Source organism: Chiloscyllium plagiosum, chromosome 2 (assembly GCF_004010195.1).
Source record: "Chiloscyllium plagiosum isolate BGI_BamShark_2017 chromosome 2, ASM401019v2, whole genome shotgun sequence".
NCBI classification, from domain to species: domain Eukaryota; kingdom Metazoa; phylum Chordata; class Chondrichthyes; order Orectolobiformes; family Hemiscylliidae; genus Chiloscyllium; species Chiloscyllium plagiosum.
In genome coordinates, this window is record NC_057711.1 from 83,005,061 (window position 1) to 83,024,947 (window position 19,887).

The 19,887-nt window shown below is 43.4% G+C and overlaps 1 long non-coding RNA gene across 1 annotated transcript in view; it reads left to right on the forward strand.

The window, feature by feature from the left end:
* Positions 1–390: 390 nt before the first annotated feature.
* LOC122539307 overlaps positions 391–19,887 on the forward strand; it is an 80,930-nt gene continuing 61,433 nt past the window's right edge. The window contains exon 1 of the long non-coding RNA XR_006309031.1: positions 391–498. This is a non-coding gene — a long non-coding RNA (uncharacterized LOC122539307). The remainder of the gene's footprint in view (positions 499–19,887) is intronic.

Below are 19,887 nucleotides of genomic sequence, written 5' to 3' on the forward strand. Positions count from 1 at the left end.
GTGAGGATAACACCTTCCTCCCCTCCACCACTCGACGACCCAGCAGTATTAAATCTTTCATTGTTGTGGCCTCCACTGTGGCCTGTATGGTGTATGGGCATGTCCCCAGGGGCTGGTGGTACCAGGGGATTCTGCTGTAACCCCTGGGACTCCAGGTGGGTCAGACCACAGTGCAGGAAAGGTGGGAGGTGCTGCGGGTGCACCCCCTTGTGAGGGGTGACACTGTGGGCGAGCTGCAAGGAAGTCCTCCACCTCCTGGGGCAGCGCCTCTTCCCTGAGGCAGCAGTGCCTTTGGGGAATGCCTGCCCCCCCCCGATGATCATGGGGCCTGAGGCTCCTCCCCCCAGCTTTTCACAGAATACGATTGGCTGGGGGAAGGCAAGGGTCAGGAGAGCCAGATGTGTCACTTCCTATCCTGCCCCTTGTTTATCAGGTGATAGTGGGCAGGGGCCCAGTTTCCCACCTATGGACCAGAGACACAGCTGCTGCAGGATGAAGGTCAGTAGTGGGTTCCAGAGGCTGGGTGAGTAGGGCAAGGCCTGGGCTCAGGAACCTTTGGGCCAGGACCAGGCAATGACGCCCCAGTGGTTTCCATAACAGGGTGGGGGTTGGGCGTGGGGTCAAGAGGTGCAGCAGGGCAGGGACCAGGTACGGATTCGTGGGGGTTGAAGGTCAGGGTTCCCATGCTGGGGTGATGCTGGCACAGCCACAGGGGCATTTTTGTGCCAGGGTGGGGCAAATAGAGGGTCTGATTTTGAGGGAGATGATGGATTGGCGCATTATATCTTTTGCGCCTTCCATCCGGCTGGACGCTTACCCCCCCCATCGCTGCCAGAGGCCAAGGCACTAGAAACACCTGGCTCAGTTCCCACTGGCTGGGCTTGTTGTGTTGTCTTCGGGGGAGAGGGGGAGTGGTTGCGGCGGTGCCACTCTCAGCTGCCGGTGGGGGCTGGGCAGCCTTCTGGGTGGGGCAGTTCTACTGTATGTGTCCCACCTCATGGCACAATTGGCACAGCACACCGACTGCTGTCCAGAAGACGCGATAGGCTGCACCTTAGTGGAGGAGAGTGAAAGAGCCCTCAGTGACCTCCAAGCTTATGAACACCTGGCGACAGAAGGAGTGCTTGAAGGAGGGGTCCTTTATATCGAACAGGAGCGGTTGGACACCTGACCGGATTTTCTGAGGTGTTGAGATGGGGGAAGAAGGAACTCACTGGGAATGAAGGCTGGTATGTTAGAGATCACGACCCTCTTGGCTGTGACCTCCAATAGGTTGACTGTTAGATGTGACCCGCCCACGGTCAGCCCCCTCTCCACGGCCAGGTGGACTGCCTGCTCGGTCTCTAGAAAAAAAAAACCTTCCCACAAATTCGGGCAGCAGTGATGATGGTTAGCGGGCTGATCATACTAGCCATAGCCTTGCTGCATGCCCCAATGCTCATGTTCAGGTGGGGGTAGGCCTCAACCCCCAGGCGTTTAGTGAGGTGCCTGAGGGGGTCGGGATTGCAGCCGGGGCTGAAGCAGCCGAGCCTAGGGCAGCGGCTACCCTGGCATAGGTGTGGCTTGGACTTGCTGTTTTTGGATTCGCCATATGTGCTGTTGGCTACCCCGGGCATTCTTCCTCTGTGGGCCTCAGGCGATGGTGATCTTGAGACTGGGAGGCCGGGGCAGCAATACAGGCTGTCATGGGTGCTGTTGGGCCCTGGTGACAGCAGAGGAGTTAGGCCCAGGCAATAACAGTTCCAGGTGTAGGTGAGGCCCAGGCAGCAAACTGCAGCAGTCTAGGTGCAGGTGGGAACCAGGTCGCAGCAGCACAGGAAGGCCTGGGTGTGGCTGTGGCCCAGGTAACAGCAGCAGTCCCAGGTACAGACAGGGCTCAGTCAGTAGCAATGGAGATGGGCCTGGGTGCAGGTGGAGCCTGGGCAGCAGCAACAGTCCAGGTACCAGCGGAGCCCAGTCAACAAAGGTGGAGGTAGGTCTGGGTATAGGTGGGGCCCAGGCAGCAGCAGCAGTCCCAGGTGCAAGTGGAGTCAAGTCAACAGCAGTGGAGTAGGCCTGAATGTAGGTGGGGCCCAGGCAGCAGTGGTCAGAGCAGGCCCCAGGTGTAGGTAGGTCCAGACAGCAGTGACAGCGCAGGCAAGGTCCAGGCTCCTGTAGTGGGAGCAGGCCCAAACTGTAGCAGCAGCAATAGTATAAGATGCCTGTGCAGCTGAGCACAGTTTCAAATAAGCAAAAAGGAAAGAGAAAAGCCAGAAAACAAACACACACAATAAAGAAGAAACAAAATACTTCAAAATAACCTCTTCTTCCTCAATGCAAAGACACCAACAAAAAACTTCTCTTCTCTTTTCTCCTCTTCTCCTTTAATGAGCAAAGTCCGTCACTCCACACAGATTCCAGCTGAGTGAACAGAACCCCTGACACTCCTGTTCATTTTTATTTTCTTTTTTTTTCTAGTGCTTTATTTTTTCCCCAGCACCCATGTTGTGTGTGTGCAGGTGTGAGACACAGTGAAAGACACAAGGTGCATGAATCTTTATTCAGTTTCCACCACCAGGAAGAAAAGAAACGCCCAAGTGGCAAGTGACAGCAGTTCCCTTCACATCAAAGGGCAATGCTGTATGATCAAAAATGTGAAGGGGAGGGCAGGGATTAAATCGAGAGTTGGAGGGGGATAATAAACCACTCCACTCCCTGCGGTGCCCACCTCTCCCTGAACAGCTCGAGGTAGTTGGTGGACACCACGTGCTCCCTCTCCAGGGACACCCGGGCTCTGATATACCTGCGATTAGGGGCAGGCAGTCGGCCCTAATGACCCCCTCCACGGCCCACTGCCTGGACCTGTTTATGGCCAGTTTGGCCAGGCTCAGCAGCAGACCCACGAGGAGGTCCTCAGACCTACAGCCCTCCTTCCGCACGGGGAACCCAAAGATCAGGACCGTGAGACTGAAGTGCAACCAAAACCAGAGGAGAAGGTTCTCTAGAAAACTATAAAGGGAGTGCTAATGCAGATATATATGGTCCATGGACTCCACAACCCCACAGAACAAGCAGTTGGACTGGGAATCCGTGAACCACAGCAATCTGCGGTTGCAGGGGACCGCTGCGTGCAGCACCCTCCACCCCAGATCCCCGAGAGAAAGGGGGAGGACTCCCGCGCAAAGAGCACTCTACTGGGGATCCCCACCACCCAGTGGCAAATGGGTGCACCAAAGCGTGTCTGGGCGGTGAATGAGGGAGAAGAGGTGGATGGTGTGCAGCAGCAGTCGATACAGGGCCCTGCCGAGATACGTCCCTGAAGGGGACAAAACTACAGTTCCGGGGGCAGCTCGGTTGTGGGGCACAGGCTCCCACGGGAAGTACGGGACCTTGGGGCCAATGTGAAATTCAAGCAATTTAGACTCTGTGATATCCACTTGGCTGACCTCATCACAATTACTACAGCCTTATCTGTTGAACAAGGGAATACGCTAAGAAACAATAGGAAGGAGAGGAAGAAGAAAACGTTTTGAGAGTACTTTCTTAGCCTGGGTGACAATACACTGTACATTACTTGGCACTTTTTGAATAAATGGCTCTGTTTTGAGCTTTCAGCTGGTTGTGTGTCTGTCTGTGCAGCCCCAAATGAGGCAGTTCCAACATAAGCCTAACCCTCCTGGTCACCATGGATTGATGTCTGTGATCAGACCCTGCATCTGGAAGCAATAGAAGGAAGTGGCAAGGAAGTATGCTGCAAAGAGCTGGATATTGCATGAAGATGGCCATGGATTAGGGATCCCACAGATTTGTGTCCTGTCCATTATATGGTCTGTGCATAATGTTCTGTCCCTTTAAAATCCTTCACATTGATGGGGCCTGCAGCCTCCTTCCTCACAAGTTGTAAACACTTCCCCAATCTAATCTGAGTGGGGGCAAAACCATTTTCAGCCCCATTGCACACTCTTGATTTGGTGTTGGTGAGTGCTCCTTAGCCAGTGGCCAGTCTCTGCCTTTTTGTGTTGGTAAGCTCCGAAACATACAAATCTCATTCCTGGTTGTAATTCCTGTAAATCCCATAGGCACAGTACCTCCAATGGTCCCCACACAGCCTGTCCAGATAAGCTCTCAGATGCTGTTTTGTCCCATGCAACATGGAAGTCCTTCAGAGCAAATGGTGAGCTGAAACAATCAGGCAATCACTTTAATTTCAATGTTGGATTTAATTTTTTTTAACAACGGTAGTGCTTATATTTTCCCCAGCACCTGTGACACAGTAAAAGACACAAGGTGTACACATCTGTATTCAATTTCCACCATCAGGAAGAAAAGAAACATCCAAGTGGCCAGTGACAAGCAGTGCCCTTCACATCAAAGGGCAATACTGTGTGATCAAAAAAAGTGAAGGGGATTAAATCAAAATAGAGTTGGGGGAAATAAAACACTCCACTCCCTGCCATGTTGAATTTTATTTTTTTTCAGCAGTGCCCTTCACATCAAAGGGCAATACTGTGTGATCAAAAAAAGTGAAGGGGATTAAATCAAAATAGAGTTGGGGGGAAATAAAACACTCCACTCCCTGCCATGTTGAATTTTATTTTTTTTTCCTTTTTCAAAAAAGAAACCAATAAAAATCAGTCTCCTCTTCTCCTTAAAGAGCAGAGTCCTTCCCTTCACACACTGGTTCCAGCTCCCTCAGAGGCAGCTCTGAGTGAAGAAGGTGACACTCCTGTTTGTTTTTTTTCTCTCTTAACCCCCACACTACCGCCGAACTGTGGTAGTGCTTATTTGTCCCCAGCACCCATGTGTGTGTGTGTGCAGGTGTGAGACACAGTGAAAGACACAAGGAGCACAAATCTTTATTCAGTTTCCACCACCAGGAAGAAAGGAAACACCGAAATGGCCAGTGACAAGCACTGCCCTTCACATCAAAGGGCAATGCTGTGTGATCAAACAGTGAAGGGGAGGGCAGGGATTAAATCAAAATAGAATTAGAGGGAGAAATAATGCACTCCACTCTCATGCCATGTTGGATTTTATTGATGTCTAACTTGTTTGTTGCAGTTGATAAGATAGGAAGCTGGATATTATTGAGACAAGTTGGACTGTTAACAAGGTGTTTGACAAACAATAATCCCTCTTAATTAGAAACTTGCTGTTGCCTAACCAGATACTCAATATAACGTTTGTCAAAAGTATAAACGATGTAGTGAGATGCTTCCAAAGTCAAGATGGGCCTCTCTAGACTCCTCCTCTAATTCTGCCATAAATCTCACCATAGCCCATGTCAGATAGCCCCTTATAAGGCTCCACCCCCACTTCTGTCTCTGCGTAATGCTACCTAACCTGCTAAAAGTTCACCTTCTGTTTTTATTTGTTGCTGTGTTTGCTGCATTCTATGTTTCAGTTAATACATATTTAATCTCTGTCTCTATCCTCTCAACAAAGTAATCCTCTCATAATTTTAAATTTGTTTTAGTGAAATTAATCTAGAAATGTGATCATTCATTGAAATAGCACCTGATCTCATAATCCTTGTATTGTTTAATGGCAATCTACTGAGAGAGACCCCTTGGGAATAAGCAACTATAATATTGTAGGACTCCTCATCAAAATGGAGACTGACATAGTGCATTCTGTTACTAGGGTCCTGAATCTAAATAGGGGAGACTACGATTGTATGAGACACAATGATTATGATAAATTAGGGGTTATTACTTAAGAGGATGATGGTGAAAGGGTACTAGCAACCATTCAATAAGCACATGAGTGAACTGTAAACATTTTTCATTCTTGTCTGGAACAAAAGTAAAATGGGAAAGGTGGCCAAACAATGGCTTACAAGGGAAATTAGAGACAGTATTAGATCCAAGGAAGTGGCATACAAATTGGCCAGAAAAGAAATGGGCCTGAGGAGTGGGAGCATTTTAGAATTTAACAAAAGATGGATAAAGGGACTGATTTACAGGTGGAAAATGAGAAGTAGAGTAAGCTTGCGGGAAATATAAAACAAAATGACTGTAAAATTTGCTATAGGTATGTGAAGCTTCACTTGGAAGTCACCACTGAAGATGTTACCTAGCCAGGTAATGAAACGTCTGGATATCAAACCTACAGCTCAGCGAGCAAATCTACACCCTAAAGGGAAAAGATGTTAGGGACATTGATGAGATTGAAGGCCAACAAATCCACAGGGTCTGATAATCAATATCCTAGAGTACTTCAGGAAGTGAGTCCAGAAATAATGGATACATTGGTGGTCACCTTCCATGATTCTACAGATCCTGGATTCTACAGATTGGAGGTTAGCTAATGTAACCCCTCTATTTAAGAAGGGAGACAGAAAGAAAGCCAGGAATTATAGACTAGTCAGTCTGATATCATTAGTAAGGAAATGATAGAATCCATTTTAATAGCTAACCATTTGGAAAATAATGCCAAGACTGGGCAGAGCCAGCTGGAGTTATGAAAGAGAAATCAAGCTTGAAAAATCTACTGAAATTTTTTTCAGAATTTAACTATCAACTACAGTGAGGTCAGTGGGTATGGTTTATTTGGACTTTCAGAAGGCTTTTGACAAAGTCCCACATCAAAGCTAGTGTGTAAAAATTAAATCACACAGGGTTGGAGGTATTCAGATAGATAGGAAATTGGTTGGCAGATGGGAAACAAAAGTAAGAATAAACTGGTCCTTTTCTGAATAGCAGTAAATGACTTGTGGAGGTACCTTAGAGATCAGTGTTAACTCCAGCTATCCACAATATTTTTAATGATTTGGATGAGGGAACTAAAAGTGTTATCTCCAGATTTGCAGAAGTCACAAAGTTGGATGGGAGGATGAACAGTGAAGAGGATGAGATGCTTCAGATTTTAAGAAAGAGTTGGATATAGCACTTGGGCTAAAGGTATCAAAGGATACGGTGGGAGGTGTTGGCACGCAATCAGGAACGGGCTATTGAGTTGGATGATAAGACATGATCATAATGATCAAAAGGCTGAATGGTCTACTCTTGCTCCTATGTTCCATCTTTTTATGTTTGTAATGCAAAATTGAATATGAAGTTGTATCACTTCAATACTGTTGGAATATTGCGTGCAATTCTGGTCTCCTTCCTATCGGAAAGATGTTGTGAAACTTGAAAGGGTTCAGAAAAGATTTACAAGGATATTGCCAGAGTTGGAGGATTTGAGCTATAAGGAGGGCCTGTTTTCCCTGGAGCATCGGAGGCTGAGGGGTGACCTTATAGAGGTTTATAAAATTGAGGGGCATGGATAGGCTAAATAGATAGTCTTTTCCCTGTGGACGGGGTGTCCAGAACTAGAGGGCATAGGTTTAGGTTGAGAGGAGAAAGATATAAAAGAGACCTAAGGGGCAACTTTTTCACGCAGAGGGTGGTACGTGTATGTAATGAGCTGCCAGAGGAAGTGGTGGAGGCTGGTACAATTGCAACATTGAAGAGGCATTTTGATGGTTATATGAATAGGAAGGGTTTGGACAGATATGGGCCAGATGCTGGCAGATGGGACTAGATTGGGTTGGGATATCTGGTCAGCATGGACGGGTTGGTCCGAAGAGTCTGTTTCCATGCTGTACATCTCCACGACTCTATGACTTGGTTTAAGTGTTGGTTGATATAGGGAAGGCTATGAGAAAGGAGAAAGTGAGGACTGCAGATGCTGGAGATCAGAGCTGAAAATGTGTTGCTGGAAAGGCGCAGTAGGTCAGGCAGCATCCAAGGAGCAGGAGAATCGACATTTCGGGCATGAGCCCTTCTTCAGGAATCATTCCTGAAGAAGGGCTTATGCCTGAAACATCGATTCTCCTGCTCCTTGGATGCTGCCTGATCTGCTGCGCCTTTCCAGCAATACATTTTCAAGGCTATGAGAGAACAACAATTGGATGGTAATATTGTTGAATTACTTTTCAGGTGTTGCAGAATATTTCCAGTATTCTGGATTGCAAATCAACCTTTGATCGTATAATATTTAATAAACTTTTGGATATGTTCAAATTGATTTTTGCTGTGACATTTCAGCAGTTCCAATGGGGCTCTGAACTGAGCTAGGAGTTGAACACGAGCAATTTGGCTGATGTTTCCTTCATTCAGCCAATAGCATTAGGACAATTGTTGCACCACTAGCTTCAGTCTAGATGAGATCAGCTGCTTAAACACAGGCCAAGAAACAAACAACACAGCTTTCTCTTGTGCATGGATCAGGATCATACCACATAGTAATTTTAGCCATCAAGTCACCGATTCAATAACTATCACATCCTTTGCTTATCCATGCTACTTCGCTGCTGTGAAAATGTCTCTGTGCCCAAGTCGTTCTCAAAGTAGAAAGAAAAGCAAAGAAGTCTGAGCTGAAATTAAAATAATATTAAAAAGTATGTCTAAAAATGAAGAATGCCTGAATGAATTAAAATGACAGGTGAAAACAAGTGGATAAAACTATGTAATGAGCTGTCCAGGAAAAAATAGGTGTTGTCTATATGTATTAATTACTTTTTGTACTCTGACCCAAGCAACAATAAAACTGGCTCCATTCCATCGTAATGCAAGCATAAAGCAAATAGACAGTTTATTTGATGGCAGCTAAACTGCAAGTTAATGACATCAATTAAATAGATTAAGTAATAAAGTTGCATGACAATAAGCAGACTCAATGGCAAAGCAAACAATTGATTTTGCAGAGAAAATGACCTGAGCTCACAGAATATTAAAACACTTCACAAGTCGTACATTAACCCAAAATGGAGGTTTCCCAATTTTTACAGCTTTGTTTTGCTAAATAGTTACACAACAACCGCAACTAAATGGTTCACAACCGATATTAAAAATACATGACATACCTTTGACACAGGAGATACAGGAATGGTTAGGGTTCTGCATTCACTGATGAAATATCACTGCTTTCATGTAATGATTCTCATGATACATTTATTTTAATTATTTATGATTATATTATTAGAGGACTATAGAATACTTTCATTTGAAAAAATATGATGCAGAACTACTAAAATTAAATAGATCGCAGCAAGTATTTTGAATTCTACCCATGTATTTACATAAAAATTGAAACTTGCAGAATAGAACGGCAGCTTTGGAATACAGATCTTAACCTACATGGAAGAACATAGTAGAGATCTGGGACCAATTCATATTCATTTATGGTGAAGACATCAAGGAGCCAACGAGAGACAGGGCCGTATTTAAAGGTTTAATTATTCATAAGGCATTTATGGTTCAGTTGGAATATTGTGTGGTATAGTTTTTGGTTAAGAAATAGCTGCAAAACGTGTAATCATTTTTGGTCACCATATTTATTACTAAGTTATAGAGCCTCACTTGAATTTTTAATATTTATTCATGGGCTTTGGACAGCACTGGCTGGACTGGTATTTATTGCCCATCGCTATTTGTCCTTGAGACAATGCTAGTGTGCTGCTGCCTTGAACTGCTGCAGTCAATGTGCTGTCAGTACCACAATACAATTAAGGAAGGAATTCCAGAACTTAGAATAGGTGACACTGAAGGAATGACAATATATTTCCAGCTCAGGACAGTGTGTGGCTTAGAGGGGAACTTGCATATGGTGGAGTTCACCTGCACATGTGGGGCATTTTCCTTTTGAGATATTAATAATCATGGATTTGGAAGGTGCTGTCTAAGGAGGCTGGGCGAATTCCTGTAGAGCTTCTTGTAGCTAGTACACACTGCTGCTGAGCATTGGTGGTGAAAGGCATACATGTTTGTGGATATGGTGCCCATCAAGCGGGCTGCTTTGTCCTTGATAGTGTCAAGCTTTTTGAATGATGTTGCATCCACATTCATCCAGGCAATAGAGAGTATTCCATCACATTCCTAACTTATGGATGGGGGACAGTCTTTGGGGATTCAAGAGGTGAGTTACTTGATGCAGAATTCCTAGCCTTTGACCTGTCTTGAATCCACAATATTTATATTGAGAGTCCAGTTCAGTTTCTGGTCAATGCTCACACCCAGAACATTGATAGTAAGAGATTTGGTAAAGGTAATACCATTGAATGTTAGGGAGAAATGGTTAGAATCCCTCTTATTGGAAATGTTCATTGCCCGGCACTTGTATGGTATGAATGACATTTGCCACTTGTCAGCCCAAGCTGACTTCTGTAATGTGTCCAATAAGATAAAGTAACACATTACTCAAGAGTTTCCAGAGTAGATTTTGATGGAGACTTGACAGTGTGCCAGTAAGTTTCAGCAGTCTTTCTCACAGCTTGTACAGCAATGACTAGGCTGATGGATTGTCAAGGAAAAAAGCTGTTTCATCCATGTAGATTTTGCTATTGACTATATTCCTAGTGTTGACTGAGTTGGCTATATTGGTAAGTGATTGGTCATCATCTTCTCAACTTCCATAGAGCTTGGAATGATTCCTGCAGATTTGAAGCTTGTCTAAACCTAACCTCACTATTTTTAAAAAGTGCCAAGCAAAACAACAGATCAATTGACCTTACATCTGAGGTCAGAAAGATGCTAGAATCCTATAAGGAACATGATAAATGGACACTTGAATAGAAGTTATCTGACTGGACATAGTCAGCATGGGTTTGTGAATAGAAAGAGCTGAAAATGTGTTGCTGGAAAAGCGCAGCAGGTCAGGCAGCATCCAAGGAGTAGGAGAATCGACGTTTCGGGCATGAGCCCTTCTTCAGGCTCGGGCTCATGCCCGAAATGTCGATTCTCCTACTCCTTGGATGCTGCCTGACCTGCTGCGCTTTTCCAGCAACACATTTTCAGCTCTGATCTCCAGCATCTGCAGTCCTCACTTTCTCCTTTGTGAATAGAAAATCTTGTGTCACAACCTTGAAATATTTTGAGGATATTACTAACAAAATTGATAAATGGGAGTTGATGGCTCTCGCTCATTTGGCTTTTGATAAATTCTTGAATCCACTATCAAGGACTTTCTCGCTGAGCATTTAGAAAGCAGTGGCAGGATCAGACAGAGTCAGCATGGATTTATGAAGGGGAACTCACGCTTGACAAATCTATTGGAATTCTATGAAAATGTAACTAGTAGAGTTGACAAGAGGGAGCCAGTCAATGTGGTATGTTTGGATTTTTTGAAAGCATTTGACAAAGTCCGTCATAAGAGATTATTCGGCAAGATTAAAGCACATAGGATTGGGGGGAATATATTGAGCCAGCTAGAAAACTGATCAACAGAGAGGAAACAAAGAGTAGGAATTAATGGGTTCTTTTCAAACTGACAGGCAGTAACTCATGGGGTGCCACAGGGAACAATGCTGGCACCCTAGCTATTCACAATATATGTTAATGAATTGGATGAGGGAACAAAATGTAACATCTCAAAGTTTGCAGATGATACCAAGTTGGGTGGGAGGGTGAACTGTGACAAGGATGCAGAGATCCTTCAGCAGATTCTGGACAGGTTGGGTGAGTGGGCAAATCAATGGCAGATGCAGTATAATCTGGAAAAATGTGAAGTTATTCATTTTGGAAGCAAAAACAAGAAGGGAGAGGGGAGTGTGCAACAGGACCTGGGTGTCCTTGTGCACCAGTTGCTGAAGGTAACTGTGCAGGTGCAGCAGGCGGTAAAGAAGGCAAATGGTATGTTGGCCTTCATTGCGAGAGGTTTTGAGTATAGGAGCAATGATGTGTTGTTGCAGTTATACAGGGCTTTGGTGAAGCCACACTAGATTACTGTGCGCAGTTGTGGTCTCCTTTTTTGAGGAAGGATGCTCTTGCTCGTGAGGGAATGCAGCGAAGGTTTACCAGGCTGATTCCAGGATGGCGGGACTGATGTATGTGGAGAGTTTGACTAGGTTGGGATTGTTTTCACTCGAGTTCAAATAAGTGAGGGAGAGAATCTCATAGAGATTTATAAAATGTTAATAGGACTAGACAGGGTAGATGCAGAGAGGATGTTCCTGATGGTGGGTGTGTCCAGAAACAGGGGTCACAGTCTAAGGACTTGGACTGGACCATTTAGGATGGAGATGACGAGATGTTTCTTCACTCAAAGAGTGAGCCTGTGGAATTCATTATCACAAAGTAATTGATGCCAAAACATTGAATGTATTCAAGAGGCAGCGACATATATCACTTGGGGCAAATGGATAATCTCCCAAAAGATTATGGGAGAAAGTAGGACTAGGCTATTGAGTTGAATGATCAGCCATGATTGTGATGAAAGGTGGAGCAGGCTGGAAGGGTCGAATGACCTCCTCCTGCCCTTATCTTCTACGTTTTTATGTTTCACATAAGGTGGGTTAGCAAAATTAACGCAGATGGGAAAGGAGATAATGTACTGGCATGGATTAAGAATTGGCTAACAGACTGGAATCAGACAGGAAAAATAAAAAGATCATTCTCACTTTGGCAGGCTGAGACCAGTGGGTAACCACAAGAACAGTATTGAATTCACAGTTGTTCACAATATAAATCAATTATTCAGATATGGGGACCAAATGTAGATGCAAAGCTAAGCAGAAATATGTGTTGTCAAGGAGATGTGAAACATTTTTTTCAGGAAAACTTCGACTGGAATTAGTGAGCAAGAATATGGAAGAAAATGTGGAAGAAGTTGAGATTATCCACTTTGGTAGAAAGAATAGATGCACAGATTATTTGTCCAGTTGGAAAATGCAGATGTGCAAAGGGACCTGGGTGTTCTTGTTAATAAGTCTTTGAAGGCGCAGGTGCAGCTAAGCTATAAGGAAGGCCAATAGAATGTTAGTCTTTATCGCAAGAAGATGGGATTACAGTGAAATCTTGCTACAATTAGAAAAGAGCATGGTTAGACTGCACCTGGAATACTTTGTGTAGTTTTGGTCTCCTTATCTCAGAAAATATATTATTGGGACTTTTGGACATTCTGAGGGACTCCTTCCTATGAAATGGAAATTACCTTTGCACAGTGCAGGGATGTCGTGCCTTAGGACAGAAACCTACTAATGCTGAAGTCATGAAGATGCTTGACAGACTGAAACTGGAAAAGATCAACCTAAAGATGCTGGACTTTGAGACTTCCCTCCCCATACTGCAGCATATCACCAAGAACAAGAACCAAGGCATATTGAGGACTTTGTCGAAGGTCTGAAAGTCTTTGACAAGGAACGAAATAGCACCGTCATGGGAGTTGAGTTTTGTCACATGCTGCCGACACTGGGTCAGAAAGTGTCAGACAGTGAGATGGAGCAGCGAATGGCAGGTCACAAACACTTGAATGGATGTGTCAGTTCTGAAGCTTTCGTCAAACATATCACGATGAAGTGTTGAGTTCTGAGTGTGAGCAATGTGAGTATAAATAAACTCCAGGAACAGCAAACAGTGAAATCTTTGCAACAACAGCCTCCTTCGATGACACTCTGTGAGTGAGAAGCCATCATGTATCCCTGGGAAGATCCACTCAATCACATGTTTGCACTAAATCCTTTTGTATCCCAATGTGCGCGGGCTTATGTGTGCTTCACCATATCATGTGCCTATCTTATGTTCCAGTACATTTTAAATTTCTATTAGCTTTTACCACAAATTAATTTTAACAGAAGATAAGAAAAATTCTTGTCACAGAGGGAGTGCAACAAGACTGCATCAGGCTCTTCCTAGGATAGTGAGATTATTCTGTGAAGAAAGATTGAGCAAACTGGGCCCATTTAGCTAAAGGTTTGAAGAATGAAAGGTGGTTTCATAGAAGTTTATAAAGTACTTAAAGGGACAGATAGGGTACATGCAGGTAAAATGTTCCTCTGTCTGGGGAGGCTGGAACCATAGGGCATATTTTAGAATAAGGGATATACCATTTCTTATACTCAGAGGATGCTGAGTCTTTGGAAATCATATCCAAGAGGGCTACTGAAGCTCAATTACATTTAAGACATATTTGAATATATTTAAAGTAGAGGTTGATGCATTTTTGATTTATCAATGGAATAGATGTTTAGGGCAATGGTGTGGGTAAAAGCCATTGTAATGTTTAATTTACCCTGATCATATTGAATGGTGAAGCAGTGCTAACAGGCTGAATAACCTGCTTGTGTTCCTATATTCTTACGTAAGGGAAATAGAGAAGTTGTGATGCCAGAGAACTGAAAAATAAACTCTTAGGAACTAAACAGATATGGCTTGAGATGATTGAGGAAATGAGCAGCAGGAATGTGAGCACTTGCACATGGACATAGTGCTGCAGTAAGTTTGGTGACCTTATCTGTGCAGGAAAGATAAATGGTATTCCACATTCAGTTAAAAACTTCCTTATTATGATTTCCCCGCATCTCATGTACACCACTTTTGAGATCAATAATTATTACGAATGCTCAAAGTTGGAGAGAGATTAGATTGGTCCATTCCACTGAGTGCCATAAGGTTTACATCAATGGAAACAGTAGCCACCTACATGGAGGAACAAATGTGGCAGGCAACCAAATGTACATGTTGGCCTTATTGGTCACCCGCAAACTCAATCTGACAACTTAACTAGAAGGAAGGAAAGCTTCATATTGCCATTTAGTACATCACTGAAGTGCAGAAAAGTTTTCATTATTGGCTGCAACAGAACATGGGCAACGAGAGAGAAGATGGAGAAAGGGGACAATAACAGGGACTTTGGTCAATACTTCTCCCAACTTATCATCTGTGTCCCAGTGTACCCTGACTGCCTAGTTCTACCAAGGTCGCAGCCAATAATGAAAACATTTTTTTGCACTTCAGTGATCTGCTAAATGGCCATGTGAAGCTTTCTTCCCTTCTATTTAAGTTATCAGGTACAGCAATTCAAAAGAATATTAAGAAAAGAAAGAAAAACTAATTTCATGTAAGATATTATTTTGGAGTTTGACATAATGTCGCTTTCAACATCAATTATCACTGTTTATACACCATAGTAGTCCAAAGATGTGCAGGTTAGGTGAATTATTCATGTTAAATTACTCAGTGTCTAGGGATGTGCAGGCTAGGTGGATTAGCCGCACGAAATGCAAGGTTACAGGGATAAGGTAGTGGGGTGGGTCTGGGTGAATTGCTCTTTGGTGGGTCAGTGTAAACTCAATTGTCTGAATAGCCTATTTCCACACAGTAGGGGTTCTCTGATTATATGATCCAATACTGGTGACAGATTGCAGACCTCTGAGATACTGGAGGTTATGTGCATGATTTACAAAAGAATAGCAGAGGTACAGCAAATAATTAGGAAAGCTAATAGTGTTATTGTTTAGTGCAAAGGGAATTGAATGCTGAAGTAGAGAGGTTATGTTTCTGTTACACAGGGCACTGGTGAATATTGTTTACAGTATTGATCTCCTTATTTAAGGAAGGATGTGCATATTTAGAAACAGATCAGAGAAGGTTGACTTATATAATACCTGAAATGGGCAGGTTGTCTTATGAGGAAAAGTTGGAGAGGTTAGACTTGTATTCACTGGAGGTTTGAAGATTGAGTTAATTTAATTGAAACATTAGATCTTGAGCAGTCTTGGCATTGTGGATGTGATTCCCTATTGTGGGGGAATCTCCAGGGGTCAATGCTTAAAAATAAGGGGACATCCATCAAGATAGAAGGAGACAATATGTTTCTCTCAGCTTTGACTCTGGTTCTCTTCCTCAAAAGTCAGTGAAAATAATGTATTTGAATATTTTTAAGGCAAAAGTGCACAGATTCTCAATTTAAAAAAATCAAAAATGCATGAAACGTTATCAGGAGCTCTTCCTGTGGAGGCGGAAGATCAGGGAGAATTTCAAGGTTTCTGGAAGTGTTTGGTTGTGAATCTTACGGGTTCATATGGAATAGTTGAAGTGGCAGTTAGAGGAAATGAGGAATTTATAGGACCTGGGGGGTTATGATGGATGGCAGTTTCAGGAAAGTAGGAAAACCACAGATATAGGCAGGTAGATGGGTTACCACTAGGAAAGCTAGAATCCAGGAGTCTCCTGTAACTATCCCCATCTCAAACAAATAGAATGTTTTGGAAAATGTTGGGGTGATGGCCTGTCAGGGGAATATATCAATGACAGCCAGGTTTCTGGTACTCTGACTGACTGGTTCTACTCTCAAGAAAGGTATATCAGGTTCCAAGCTATCGATTCTGATAGGGGCCTCTCTAGTCAGGGGTGCAGACAGAGGTTGTTGACGCTGTCAGAAGATATCAGAATAGTGTGTTGCCTCCCTGGTACCAGGATCAAGGATGTCTCAGGGTGCAAAACATTCTGAAAGGAGAGAATGAACAGTAGAAGGTCATTGTACATGTTGGCACCAACGGCATAAACAGAGAAAGACTCTAGGTCTGCAGAGAGAATGTAGGAAATTAGGCAGGAAGTTAAAATGTGCCCTCGAGGATAGTAATATCTGGATTACTCACAGTGCCATCTGCTAATGAGAGTAGGAACAGCAGGTTAGGGCAGATGAATGCATTGCTAAGGAGCTGGTGTAAGGGGCAAAGATTCACATTTTCAGATCACTGGAATCTCTTGAGGTAGAAGTGATCTTTATAAGAAGGATAAGTTGCACCTGAATTGGAAGGAGACCAATATCCTGGCAGGGAAATTTGCTAATGCTACTTGGGAGGCTTTAAACCAGTAAAAGGGGAAGGGGGACCCAAAGAGAGAGTGAGAAAAGAAATAAGTCTGAGGCTGGTGCAGTAGATAAAAGGAGCAAATTAAATTGTCATGGCAGGCAAGAGTACAACAGAGTACCAAGTAAGACTGTTATACTACATTTATTTCAGTGCAAGAGGCCTGACAAATAAAGCAGGTGAACTTAGCGCATGGTTAGGAACATGGGACTTCAATATCTTAGCTATTACCGAAATGTGGCTCAGGGAAGGGGAGCTTAATGAACCAGGGTATAGATGCTATAGGACAGATAGAAATAAAGGGGGTGGGGTGGCAAGAGAGGAGGGGGAATAGTGTTTTTGATTAAGAATCACATTACAGTTGTACTTGTCCTGGGAAAACATCAGTGAAGTTAGATGGTTGGAATGGAGACACAAGACATGGATGATCACCATACTGTGATTGTACTAGAGCCCCCCCCCCCCCAATAGTCAGTGGGAAGTTGAGTAGAAAATATGTAAGGAGATCTCAGATAAATGTAAAAATAATAGGGTTGTAATGATAGAGGATTTTAACTTCCCAAACATAGACTGAGATGGCTACAGTTATCACAAAGCTAGTCCCTTTTCTTTTACTAAAAGCTGTTCCTTGGCTCAAGAATACTCTGTCTTTGATTTTTTTCAGATGAGTAATAAACTGTGCCAGGTTCCAATCAGTCTGGTTTGGTACAGCGATGAAAAGGATTTTGAGAGACCTTCTGTTTATATGTAAACAGATGAGGCTTCAGGCCAAAGTGGTCATGTTTTAGAAGTGACCAGTATAAGGAAAGGGGAGTGGTCAGCTCTCTTAGCTGAGCAGTTTAGTTCAGTCTTAAATTGGTGAGGAGTTCAACAGTGAGCTGTGTGGAAACTCTCTCTCTCTCTCTCTCTCTTTCTGCCCTTCAACTTCAACCTGTAAGCATGTGTTCCATTTATACTGGGTTTTAAAGGGAGTTTGCTTATTGGGACTGTTGTGTATATTCGGAACAGCATACTTAAGTCCAGTTTGGATACACTGACTTCTGTAGGGGTTCTTTATTCTGTTCTTTGTGTTTCATTCTGTAATTTTGTGAATACATTTTTGTCTGGTTTAAAATCTAGTAGTCAATCTAGCTAACTTACTCCGGATAATTTTCACTGTACACTTACCAAAACAAATTGCAAAGTTACAGTCTGAGCTGCCTGCTTAAGAATGTCTTGAATGGTCTGGCCTAGTCTGTTAAAGGGTAAATAGGTTAGGTCTTTTTTTTTGGGGTGAGTCCAGAACTAGAAGTCATAGGTTTCGGGTGAGAGGAGAAATATTTAAAAGGGACATAAGGGGCAACCTTTTCACACGAAGCATGGTGCATGTATGGAATGAGCTGCCAGAGAAAGTGGTAGATGCTGGTGTAATTCCAACATTTAAAAGACATCTGATGGGTATATGAATAAAATGGGTTTAAAGGGGTATGGGCTCAGTGCTGACAAATGGGATTAGATTTATTGAGGATATCTGGTAGGCATGGACGTGTTGGACTGAAGGGTATGTTTCCATGTTGTACATCTCTATGACTTGGACAATCAGTATGATCCATTGATCAGAAATGGAACAGTGGCAGAAAAGCCTCACGTTCTGAGTGAAGTGTTAAATGGCTCAATGCTCACAATTTTAAACTAAAAAGTAGAAATTTGCTTTTGTGCAGTTGTGGTTACCTTCATGTGCAGAGTAATGAAAAAAGGTTTTAATCATAGAAAGATAAAACAGAGACCAAAGACCAAAACTGTATCTGACCTCAGCTTAATTTCCGTGTATGGTCCAATGCTACTCGTGATTTTTGGCCAACCCCACAACAGCATTAGATCCTCTACACGAGTTATTGACGAATGATGAGTAAATGGGAATGGTCCAAAACTCAAGAAGATATTTCTGAAGCATATAAGAGAAGTTAAGTTATTGTGGTTCAAATGGTGATCTGAAGTGAGTGTGTGATGTTTCAAACTATGGAGTTATGCATTGTTTAATGTGCTGTCTGAGGACTCAGAAGAAGGCTGTGAAGGTGTAATTTTCACAACAAGGATACAAGATGAGAAAATTCCACTCACAGTAACTGAAATCGTAACTGAATTTCAGAAAGACCCAGTTCTGAACTGAGTCTACAAATAAGAATTGAATAAATAGAACTAATGCGAAAACAAGGAACTGAAACCATTCTACAATCATTGCAATGAGTTGTCACGTGCTCAAGGCAACATTAAGTGGGATTACAGAATGATTTGGAGATGCCAGTGTTGGACTAGGGTGTACAAAGTTAAAAATCACACAATACCAGGTTACAGTCCAACAGGTTTATTTTGAAACACTAGCTTTCGGAGCCCTGCTCCTTAATCAGGTGGTTGTGGAGTATAGGATCATAAGACACAGAATTTATAGCAAAAGTTTACAGTGTGATGTAACTGAAATTATATATTGAAAACGACCTGTATTATTTGTTAAATCTCTCATCATTTAGAATGAACATGTTGGTTTCAGTTCTTTCATATGTAAATCGCAGAACATTTAAAAGTTAGATTCTCAAGTGAACTTTAACAATTGGTGTCATGTCAGCCCAGATAATCCATGTAAGATTCTGTAAATCCATTTTATTTTACAGAAGGAATTGGGAATATGGGATGGCAGACATTCACTATAAACCGACTGACTCCCACAGCTACCTAGATTACACCTCCTCCCATCCTGCCCCCTGTAAAAACGCCATCCCATATTCCCAATTCCTTCGCTTCCGCCGCATCTGCCCCCAGGAGGACCAATTCCAATACCTAATATCCCAGATGGCCTCCTTCTTCAAAGACCGCAATTTCCCCTCAGATGTGGTTGATGATGCTCTCCACCGCATCTCCTCCCAACCTCCACTCCCGGCACCTTCCCCTGCAACTGCAAGAAATGCAAAACTTGCGCCCACACCTCCCATCCTCACTTCCCTCCAAGGCCCCAAGGGACACTTCCATATCCGTCACAAATTCACCTGCACCTCCACATACATCATTTACTGCATCCGCTGCACCCGATGTGGCCTCCTCTATGTTGGGGAGACAGGCCGCCTACTTGCAGAACGTTTCAGGGAACACCTCTGGGACACCCGCACCAACCAACCCAACCGCCCCGTGGCTGAACACTAACTCCCACTCCCACTCTGCCATGGACATGCAGGTCCTTGGCCTCCTCCATCGCCAGACCATGGCAACACGACGCCTGGAGGAAGAGCGCCTCATCTTCTGCCTAGGAACCCTCCAACCACAAGGGATGAATGTAGATTTCTCCAGCTTTCTCATATCCCTTC